The 9,967-nt window shown below is 35.9% G+C and overlaps 1 long non-coding RNA gene across 1 annotated transcript; it reads left to right on the forward strand.

Moving 5' to 3' along the window:
* Positions 1-2,048: 2,048 nt before the first annotated feature.
* LOC138140609 (uncharacterized) lies at positions 2,049-5,430 on the forward strand. The gene is made up of 2 exons (XR_011162633.1): positions 2,049-4,308; positions 4,371-5,430. It is a non-coding gene; the product is annotated as an uncharacterized lncRNA (long non-coding RNA).
* Positions 5,431-9,967: the final 4,537 nt, after the last annotated feature.

Genomic DNA, 9,967 nt, shown 5'->3' on the forward strand with positions numbered 1-9,967 from the left:
GTGCGTACCGGCTCTGTTAACTTGTCACGCCAAAAGATTAATTAATGATTTGTATCTTCTGGGTGTATCAAAATTTGTCGATACATTTTAGCAATATCGGCATTTAATGCATATTTGAAAGTTCTGAACCCTAAAACTATAGAGAATAAATCGCGCTGGATTGAAGCTCCGCACATTAAGTTGTCGTTCAAGCTAAGACCATTTGTTGTTTTTGCCGAACCGTCAAAGACTACTCTGAGCCGTGTTGTAGAACTTGATTCTTTCACAACTGCGTGGTGTGGAAGATGAACTGCATCGTTTTTAGGGGTGGTTTTAATTAATTGCATATGATTTAATTGAAGATACTCTTGGATGAATTTTGAATATTCGATTTTTAATTCTGGGTTTTTTGAGAATTTTCTTTCTGTGTTGTAGAAGCGCTTTAGTGCCAGGTTTTTAGATTCACCAATGTTAAGTTTGTTGTTTTTGATGGGTAATTTTATTACGAAGCGACCGTTGACGTCGCGACTGGATTAGTCTTAAAGTGGTTTTCACATTGAATTTCTTCGGAAGATAATGTTTGTCCTTCTTGGGAATCTATACCTGTGTTTTCAATTTCCCAGAATTTACAAACTTTATCTTCTAAAGTGCTGTTACAGACTGATGTTATAGCCAAATTGCAAGCCGTGCTATTTACTGCAGGTCTGTTTTGGTTATTTCTATTGTTATACGGGCCGCCTGCAATAAACCCAAAGTGAGTTTTCTGCAGCACTAATCCCGTCGGTAAGGTGATTTGACCGATGCATAATAAGGACCAAAAGAGACCGCCGCCTAATAATAAATCTACTTCACCGCTTTCGTAGAATTTGGGGTCTGCAAGTTGAACATTTGTTGGAATTTCCAGAGTTGAGGAATTTAGTGAAGTTAACGGTAAATGTTCTGTTATTTTATCTACCACAATGCATTTGATTTTGTTTAGGGTGTAATCATTGTAACTAGATTTTAGATTAATAAGAACCGATTGCGGGGCGCTGCTGACAGTACCGTTTAGACCCCTGATTTCAAAATTTTCGGTGAGTGATTTGAGTCCTAGTTTTGCAAACATGTTTTTGGTTATGCAATTTGACATGGATCCAGGGTCTAAAAATAATCGGCAATGTTAATACCGACTCTTTGAGTTTTTTACTAGAACAATTGCGGTTGCTAGCACTACAGTGTTGTTTACTTGAGATTTGGATAGCGAATGATTGTTTAGAGTTAGTCCTGAGTCGCCTTGTTCTTGATTTTCAATTGCTGTTGATTGATTTGTGTTTTCGATGTGCAATAGGGAGTTGTGCTTCTTATTGCAATAACGGCTTTAGTTGTATTACGACAAGCTGATGTCGCGTGATTGTTTCGTAGGCAGTTTAGACACAATTTCATTAATCTGGCCTTTTCATTTCGACTTTGAATTGATAAGTTTAAAAATTCTGTACACTGATGCATTGAGTGATTTGCTTTTTTACAGTAAATACACAGGTTTGAATTTTGATTCGTAGCAGCCAAGGCGACCGTACTTTTGCTTGGTTGAGTCGATTTTTGAAAGGAGCTATTTGATGATTGCGCTTGGTTGGGCGATTTGGTAGAGATGCTATTTAGCGATTCCAAAACCGTGCAACGTTTTTCCAGGGAGTTTATGAACTGACCGTAGGTAGGCACCTTTGTGTCGAGAGAAGTTTGCCAGTCCTTTTTTGTGTTGTAATCCAATTTTTCTGTTATTATTGGGATTATCAACGCGTCCCACGATTCAACTTGAATTTTTAACGTCTTTAGCGCCGCGATATTTGATGTCAATGTATCTAATAATTCGCGTAGCGCGGTCCGTGATTGTTTGTTCATAGTTGGAGCGTTTAAAATGGATGTGACGTGATCTTGTACAATTAGGCGCGTGTTTTTGAACCGGTTTTCCAAAATTTCCCACGCTTTTTCGTAATTTTCGTCTTCTATTGGTAAAGATTGGATCGCGCGTAAGGCTTCTTCTCGAAGACACGATTTCAAATACTGAAACCTTTGTCTGTTGTTCAGACCTTTGTTTTCGTGGATGACGGACTTGAAACTGTTTTCGAAATTCGTCCAATTTTTATAATTATCCGAGAATGTGCCTAAATTGATTACTGGAAGATTGAGGGGTATGTCACTTACCGACGCCGGTACCGTTTTAGTTTGAGAATTAGAAGCTGAATTTATTATGTCCATCATGTCCGCCATTACATCGCAGTACCTACTTGTTCTCGAAAGCAATTCTCGACTCGCGACGTGCAATTTTCATTTCCTGACATTTTGAATCTAGAGTTTCGAATTCATATTGAGTTTCCTCAAATTCCCTTCTAATGCCCTCAAGAATTTCTTGGCGCGCCTTTAAACGACTAATGCTAGTATTTGCTGGATCAAAGTTTTGTACATATTCTTCTAATCTGGTTAGTTTGTCCTGAATGGTATTAAGAATAAGTTTTACCTCGTCAATTCGCGTCATTTTTGTTTTTGAATATGTTTATGAATATGCGTAATTGACCGATTTATTGCTGTATTATTGATCTTTTCTGAATGATTATTATATTTGAATGAGTTGAGTTTGAATTGTGGATCTTAGTGCGAACCGAACCGTGTTGGATTGTTGAATGGAATTGTAAAAGTTGGGAGAAGAGACACACACTGACCTGACGACGTGGTGGACCCGCTGGTGGTGCTGGAGGACCTGCCTTGGACGTTGTCTTGGGGGTTGCGTCTTCTTGAGCGGACTTTCTCGGGCTGGCGATTACTTTTCGAAGTATTTCTGTCCACTGCTGCCGATGAGCTCGCGAATGAATTTTTGTTGGTTTAGACTTTTTCGCACCTAAATCCGGCTCGAAGGACCAATGGTTGACCGGTAGGTCGAATGTTATGAACAAAAAAAGGGTTGTAACTTAACAACGACTTTACTCTTTGAATCTTGGATACAGAATGTTTTTACAAAATATAAATTTACAGTGGTGGCAAAAAACTACCTCAGCGTGGGAGATAGCAACCCCCTCTTAGATAAGCGGTCAGGTACCTGTACATAGGATCGTACATAGATTTGTACAATTGTTATTGTAAAAAATTGATATTAACATGGATCCATTTCAGTTAGCTTCAGATAAAGAAAACAAATGCTAAGACTGATAGTTACCAGGCTACTTCCAATAGCAATATTGGCAGTGAAGATAATGTCCAAGGCTGTGGTAGTGAACATAATGAACAGGGCTGTAGTGGTGAACATAATGAACAGGGCTGTAGTAGTAGAGATAATGACCAGGGCTATGGTGAAATTTTGGAGAAAGAGGAAGATATAAATCCAACTCCATCTAAGAAAAAGAAGCCTATATATTATTGCAACGTAACAAAAATTCAAGCCCAATTTAGTTGGCTGAATAATTCAAAATCTTTCTTATACTGTAAAGTATGCAATATTAAAATTAATGGTAAAAAGTTTCATGCTATTCGTCATGCACAACCAGTTGCTCTTAAAAGAAATGAATATGCAGCTAGAACGACTCCAAAAATAACATCTGTTTTGACTGATCCGAGGAAAGAAAAAACTTATATCTTAATAAAGGAAGCTGAATTACGTATTAAGTGCTTACCTATGTGAACATAATTTGGCTTTTTTATTCACCGATACTCTACCTTTATTATGTAAGTCAATTTTTCCCCATTCAAATGTAGCATCAGTGGTTAAAATGAAAAGGAAAAAAGCCACACAGCTAGTAGTTGGTGTCATAGCACCATATTTTCAGCAGGAAATAGCGCATGATTTGCAGAAAAGCATGTTTTCTATTATAATTGACGAAACTACGGATATTAGCACGAAAAAATCTTTAATATTTATAGTACGCTACTGGAAAGATGGTTGTGTACAGGATCGTATTTTCGATTTGATAGAAGTCAAAGATTCTTCAGCTCAGTCAATCTTCGATTCAATTAAAAATTTATTAGACAAAAAACATATACCTACCGTATGAAAATATTATTGGATTTGGTGCTGACAATGCTGCCACTATGATGGGACATTTGGGCGGCGTTCAAATTAAATTAAAAGAACTTTCACCCAATATTTATATTCAAGAGTGTTCGTCACACTCATTACATTTGTGTGCTTCTAAAGCTGCAAGAAAGTTGCCGAGCACCGTTGAACAATTTGCTCGAGATGTATATGCCTACTTTTCACACAGCAGCAAAAGGCTTGATGAGCTGAGAGAGTGTCAAGTTTTTGCTACAGAAAAACCTACTAAGCTATTATGTCCGAGTCAAACAAGATGACTTTCACTTAGGGTATGTAACTATTTAAGCATGTAATTGTGTTGAATAATAATAATAATAATCTCTAATTGCAGTCAGTTGTCAATAGGTTAGCATTGGAACTTTATTTTACAAAGGCTGCATTAGAAGATGGACTTCCAGTGGCCAAGTCAATTTTAGGTGCTTTAAGAAATAGTTTACCTATTATTTTTGTCATTTACTCTGGAATTAATAACAAAGGTAAATTTGGAATTTCAATCTGAGCAACCAAAGTTACCCATTATGTTAGAAAGAATTCTTTCCTTATATAAAATATTATTAAAATGTTTTATTAAAAAAGAAGTCTTAGATCACGAAGCAGTTGATAAGATAAATGTCAATAATCCTAGGAATTATCTTGATGGAAAAAATGTTTTTTGGCGCAAAGGTTAGTTCTCTCTTAAATCAAGAAAACACCATTGACAAACAAGAAATTTATAATTTTCAATTAAATGCGTTAAACTTTTATGTTGAACTTACAACCCAATTGAAGGAAAGATTCAACTTCAATGATGTTTATCTGAAATTTGCTAGCAATTTTACACCCACGAATGCAATGTCAGGTGAAGTTTTATCAGTAGCAAATTTTGTTAACTTATTTCCAAATATCGAAATTAATATAGAATCTGCCAATAATGAGTGGCTTATTCTAAGTGAAATGGGAAGTAACTTTGGCAATAGTTCAGACATCACTACATTTTGGAAGAAAGTAGATTCCACAAAAAATTCTTTAGGCGAAATGTTATTTAAAGATTTGATGAAAATTGTTAAAGTTATATTGGCTCTCCCACATTCATCTGCAGCTGCAGAAAGAGCATTTTCAGATCTTACTTTAGCGAAAACCAAAACTAGGAATTCCTTACTAATCACTACCTGTGCAGCTATTTTATTAGTGAAAGACAAATTAAGAAAGCTACCGGGGGGCTCTCTTGACTGGGTACCCCCAAAAGAATTGTCAACATATAACTCAAAGGCTGTAGAGGAAATTGCAATTGAAATAGATGAAGTATTAATAATTTTGTTATAAGTATATTTTATTTTGTTTATTTTATATTAATTGTAATATTCGTTTATTTTTTTTTGTAAAATAACTGATGAATAAATAATTCTTTTTGATTTTTCGCTATTTTAATTTAAGTTTAAATGTGGCACAGTTGGCGCCAAAATAGGCACACTGGCAGGGCAGCCAACAGCACCTTTCAAAATATCCTGGGAACAGCACGCTAGAGCACTAGAGCCGTACAGGTCGACCAGAACAGCTCGGCTAGTGAAGCAGTGGACTGAAATTCCTCCCACTAGCGGAGCGCACTTGTCTGTTGGGTCTGGAAGTGTTTAGATCGTGTACAAACGGGCGAAAATCAGCGCTTCAAGCTTCAAGTGAACAGCATGTCCGGGCTGTTTTGAGCAGATTTGCTTCGTTGAGTGTACCGTACCTACAACCATAGCCATATCCTTGTCTTACAGACTCGTTTCCTCTTGTGCGCATCTCATCCGCCAAGCTATTCTGGTCAAGCTGTAGTGTGATGTGATGATTGTGATGTGAGTGCGATACTGCGATAGCAGTGGCGGCTCGTAACATTTTTGGCTGGGTGGGCAGACATTTTAATGTTATTATTACATTTTTTATTATGTTTGTTGTAATTGCTGGAAAGGAATTTCTGTGTTAGTCACTGCTAATTGCAGTGTCCAGCAAAGAACCTACGGGAAGGTTCAGAAAATCTCTTGCCGGGAAAGGAATTAGGAATAGGAAGTGTTATTTGTTATTATGGAAGTGATGAGAGTGTTAATATAGAGTCAACAAAAATAACAAATTTTCCATAAACATAAAACAAAAAATAAATTCTCAATAAAGTAAATAAAATAAATTCTAAATAAAATAAAAAACAAAATATAACATTCTTATTAACTAAACCAAAATAAATATGAACAAAAAATGATGTTACATTTTTTTATAAATTAAATCGATCGGCGAAATAATCGATTACCTGGTCAAAAAATGTATCCGTTTTACGCAATGATTTTATTAATTCTTTTTCTATCGAAATTTGAGTGAGATTATTTAGTCGAAATTGATCTATTGTGTTGAATCATAAGAAGACAAGAATTCCGCGAGTTCCCTATAATTACCGCGATTTGACGAGTCTTCTTTTTTATTGTGACCTCGAAAAGCTCAATTCTTGGGTATCCAAAAAAATTGTCCTATCGATGAGACGTCTTAATTTCCCGATTACTTTTCCAAAGAATTTTCTATGTTTTGCTTTCCAAATAATTTTAATTTTAAGGCCGCATACGTATGGTCTTTAGATTTCCCGTGTTTTTCGACCGTCTTCAAATTATCGACTCCTATCGTACACGATGGGCTTTTTAATTTGGAATTGTTGAACAAAAGACAGGGCCAGCAAAAAAATTACTTTTGATTTCACTACCCGTCAGCCAATGACACGATGAATTAAATTTACGATTAGAATGAATTTAATGAAGGGGTTCGCCTGTCTAATTGTTTAATGAAAACTTTGTCATCGTACGATAATTTATTAAACGCGTTTGTCATTAAATAATTAACCAAATCACCGTTATTTCTTACTAATTCTCGCCAATTCTTCGTGACGAATTGACAAACTACCACACGAAAACCACCGATCTTGCCAACGACTAAGTTGTGCGGACGTTACCGATTAGGTACCGATTCTTGACGAAGTTACAGGGAAGACATGTCTGGCCTGCTACGAGAGTACGAGTATTATACGAATGAATTTATTTATTATCGTTTTAATAGCTTTATGGTTTATTTTAGACATATGCTGTCGCGGAGGTTTTTGAAGATTTTTCTCTGATATTCAACTTTCTTTTATAATTTTTTTTTATATTTTTAGGAATAACGCCAGCGTTTTGCAAAAATTAAATCTTGGTCAAAGAAAAATTATTTTAATATTTTTTTTATTTAAAATTAAGTGAATAATTTCTCACAATTACTAGTTATTTCAATGTATCTTAGCCCTAAATATTATTACACAAAATTTGGAATAAATCAATTGAACAGGTTGGGAGAAATTAAATAAAATGTATGTACAAATGAATGCTTTTCACTCAGGGCAGACATGTCTTGCCTTAATTACTCAAGCTTAAACAAACGTTTCTACTTCGGTCTCTTTCTTTCGCAGTTTCGCACGGTTAGCCATAATACGCGTAGAGCTTTCATATTTCAACGAACACCTCTCAGGGAAGACATGTCTACCCTGACAAAAATTCGCCTTGGAAATGTTTTGATGTACCTATAAAAACATTTACTTTGTAATAACAAATCATCAATTAAATAATTGGTAAATTTAAAAATTGAAATTCATAAATTAAAAAAAATATATGTCATTTGGTTTTGGGTGGGCACTGCCCACCCTGCCACCCCTGACGAGCCGCCACTGGCGATAGTCATAGTGCTTGACTAAAGGTTACATGGAACAGGTCCTCTTTGGTTATGTTATTGTTTTAACCCGTATTTAGCGTTATTGTTAACTCCCAGAGTGGCGAATGAGTATGTTGTTGACCCACGAGGGCAGCTGTGGTGACGCAACGGCTTGCGTAGGGATACGCCAGACTGTCAGAGTATAACATGAATTGCCGTGCCTTTTGGCCGAGTCTACGCTGGATGCAGCGATCGTGAAGATAGAGCCTGAACCAGGGACTGATGGTCCTGTCGTAAGTTCATAACCTGATTGTATTCAACGTTAGAACTAATAAGTATACCTCCTCTTCCATATTTGTTGCTGATTTCGTTAACGACTATTCGAGATTGGATCAACGCATACCTACACAGAACTTGTCCGATCATATCCATCTTGTGTATCCTGTCCCTCAACATTGGAAATCATTTACTTAATGCACATCAGCAACAATAAAACCTTGCTAGACAATCAAATAGCTTTAATTTGTTGCCATATAACACATAAATAAAATGTCTTTATTCACAAAGATTTCATTCTTTCATTTTCTGTCAACAGTTTTGGAATCTTGTGGTACCTACCTAACATTGTTTCGAAATTTATTAAAACAAAAATGATTCAGTACCCATTGAATAATTTAACAGCAGCAATTCAGTTCTACACACATGTGGTTGAACATCAGTGGATTGGATGAGTTTACAAAACTGAATAGAGAAAATTAAATTTTATTGTCCGTATGAGATGGATTAAACCATATGAACTTTAAAGTTCATTTTGATAACAAATCCCGTCCTGATGGATTTTAGTCAATGTTAACTCACGGTATTAAAACGTTGGAACAATCTCTTTAAACTTAATCATCACTGTTGTGGTTAATGATTCTCGAGGGTTTACTTTAATAGACCAAACAATTTAGAAGATTTATGACAGAGAATTCGCGCTGAAATGGAACAAATCAGCCCTGACATTATTGAGCGCCGTGTACAGTGCCAAAAGTTGGCGGGGGATAATTTCAACATTTGCGTTACATTTTATTGTTAACCTTAGATGTTTGTTTGTTTCTGATTAAGGTCAATTAAAATTTCTACATTAAAAATTAAATTAAATTTTTGAAGTAAAATTTGTCATTTTCTCAAAAAAATTGTTATCTAAGGCACAGAATAGAATCAATCAGAAGACAAACTCTCTTGGGCGGGAAAAGTCCGCGCATCTAAGCCGCGCAGATGAAGCGGCCATAAGGTCAGAGTAGAAGTCAACCGCGCTTGACGCAATTGGTTCTCTACCAGTGGTGGCGATACATGAATAATATTAAGATGAGTAAGCTCAAAAGTAGCATGGTTTGTACGGCAAAAAAATGTGAAAACAAAGCCTACAACTGTAATTTGGCTTTCTTCACTTTTCCAAAAGAACATAATCGAGCAAGGTAAGAAACTACTATTATGTACGGTTGCGGTCAATAAAATCTGAGCACTGATTTGACATTCTATTACTTTTTCATGAAATTTGGTAAATCAGGCTTTCACCCCAAGTCACATTACCCTGCAGACGGTAAGAACATTGTAAGAGAATGCAACAAAAAAAAAATATATATAAAAACTAATATTTTGTAGCAGCCTCATTTTTGTCTATTACATTATTCAATCTTCTCGGCATTGATACTACTAAAACCTCAGTATAGTTTGGAGTTAATTCACACACTATTACAGATATTACTATCAAGTAATAGTGCAGTGCTTATCAACATAATTACCGGCGTCTCGCCTCCGCATTTCGACTTTGTTGTGTATTATGTTCTGTGTCAATGTTAAGGAATGTCCTCACGATATGAGCCAACGCATCAATTAGGGTACCTCTGAGGTGATGTGGAAAACCCTTGTGAACTTATTTTATCATAATTATGTACTTTTCGCACAAATAACTCAAAACAATTTATGCGAGTCCGGACCTGAGCCTCCGACTCACATGTTGTAAATGCGGACCTGATATTCTACGCTATATTAATGGCTGCCGCTGGCTGACTGAGATCAAAGGCGATTTTGCCGACTTTCCCTTTTGATTGTTTCTATTCGGTGTCTAAGGTACCAATTTTTTTTCATTAATCGTTTAGGTAGTAGTTAGGTCTATCAGAAAAAGAAGAAAAAAGTCAGTGTTGTCATTAAAAAAAAAATGGCGATGAGTTGATGACGTCATAGATCAAAAATGGATGACGTCATGAA

This window comes from Tenebrio molitor, chromosome Y (assembly GCF_963966145.1).
Source record: "Tenebrio molitor chromosome Y, icTenMoli1.1, whole genome shotgun sequence".
NCBI lineage: Eukaryota > Metazoa > Arthropoda > Insecta > Coleoptera > Tenebrionidae > Tenebrio > Tenebrio molitor.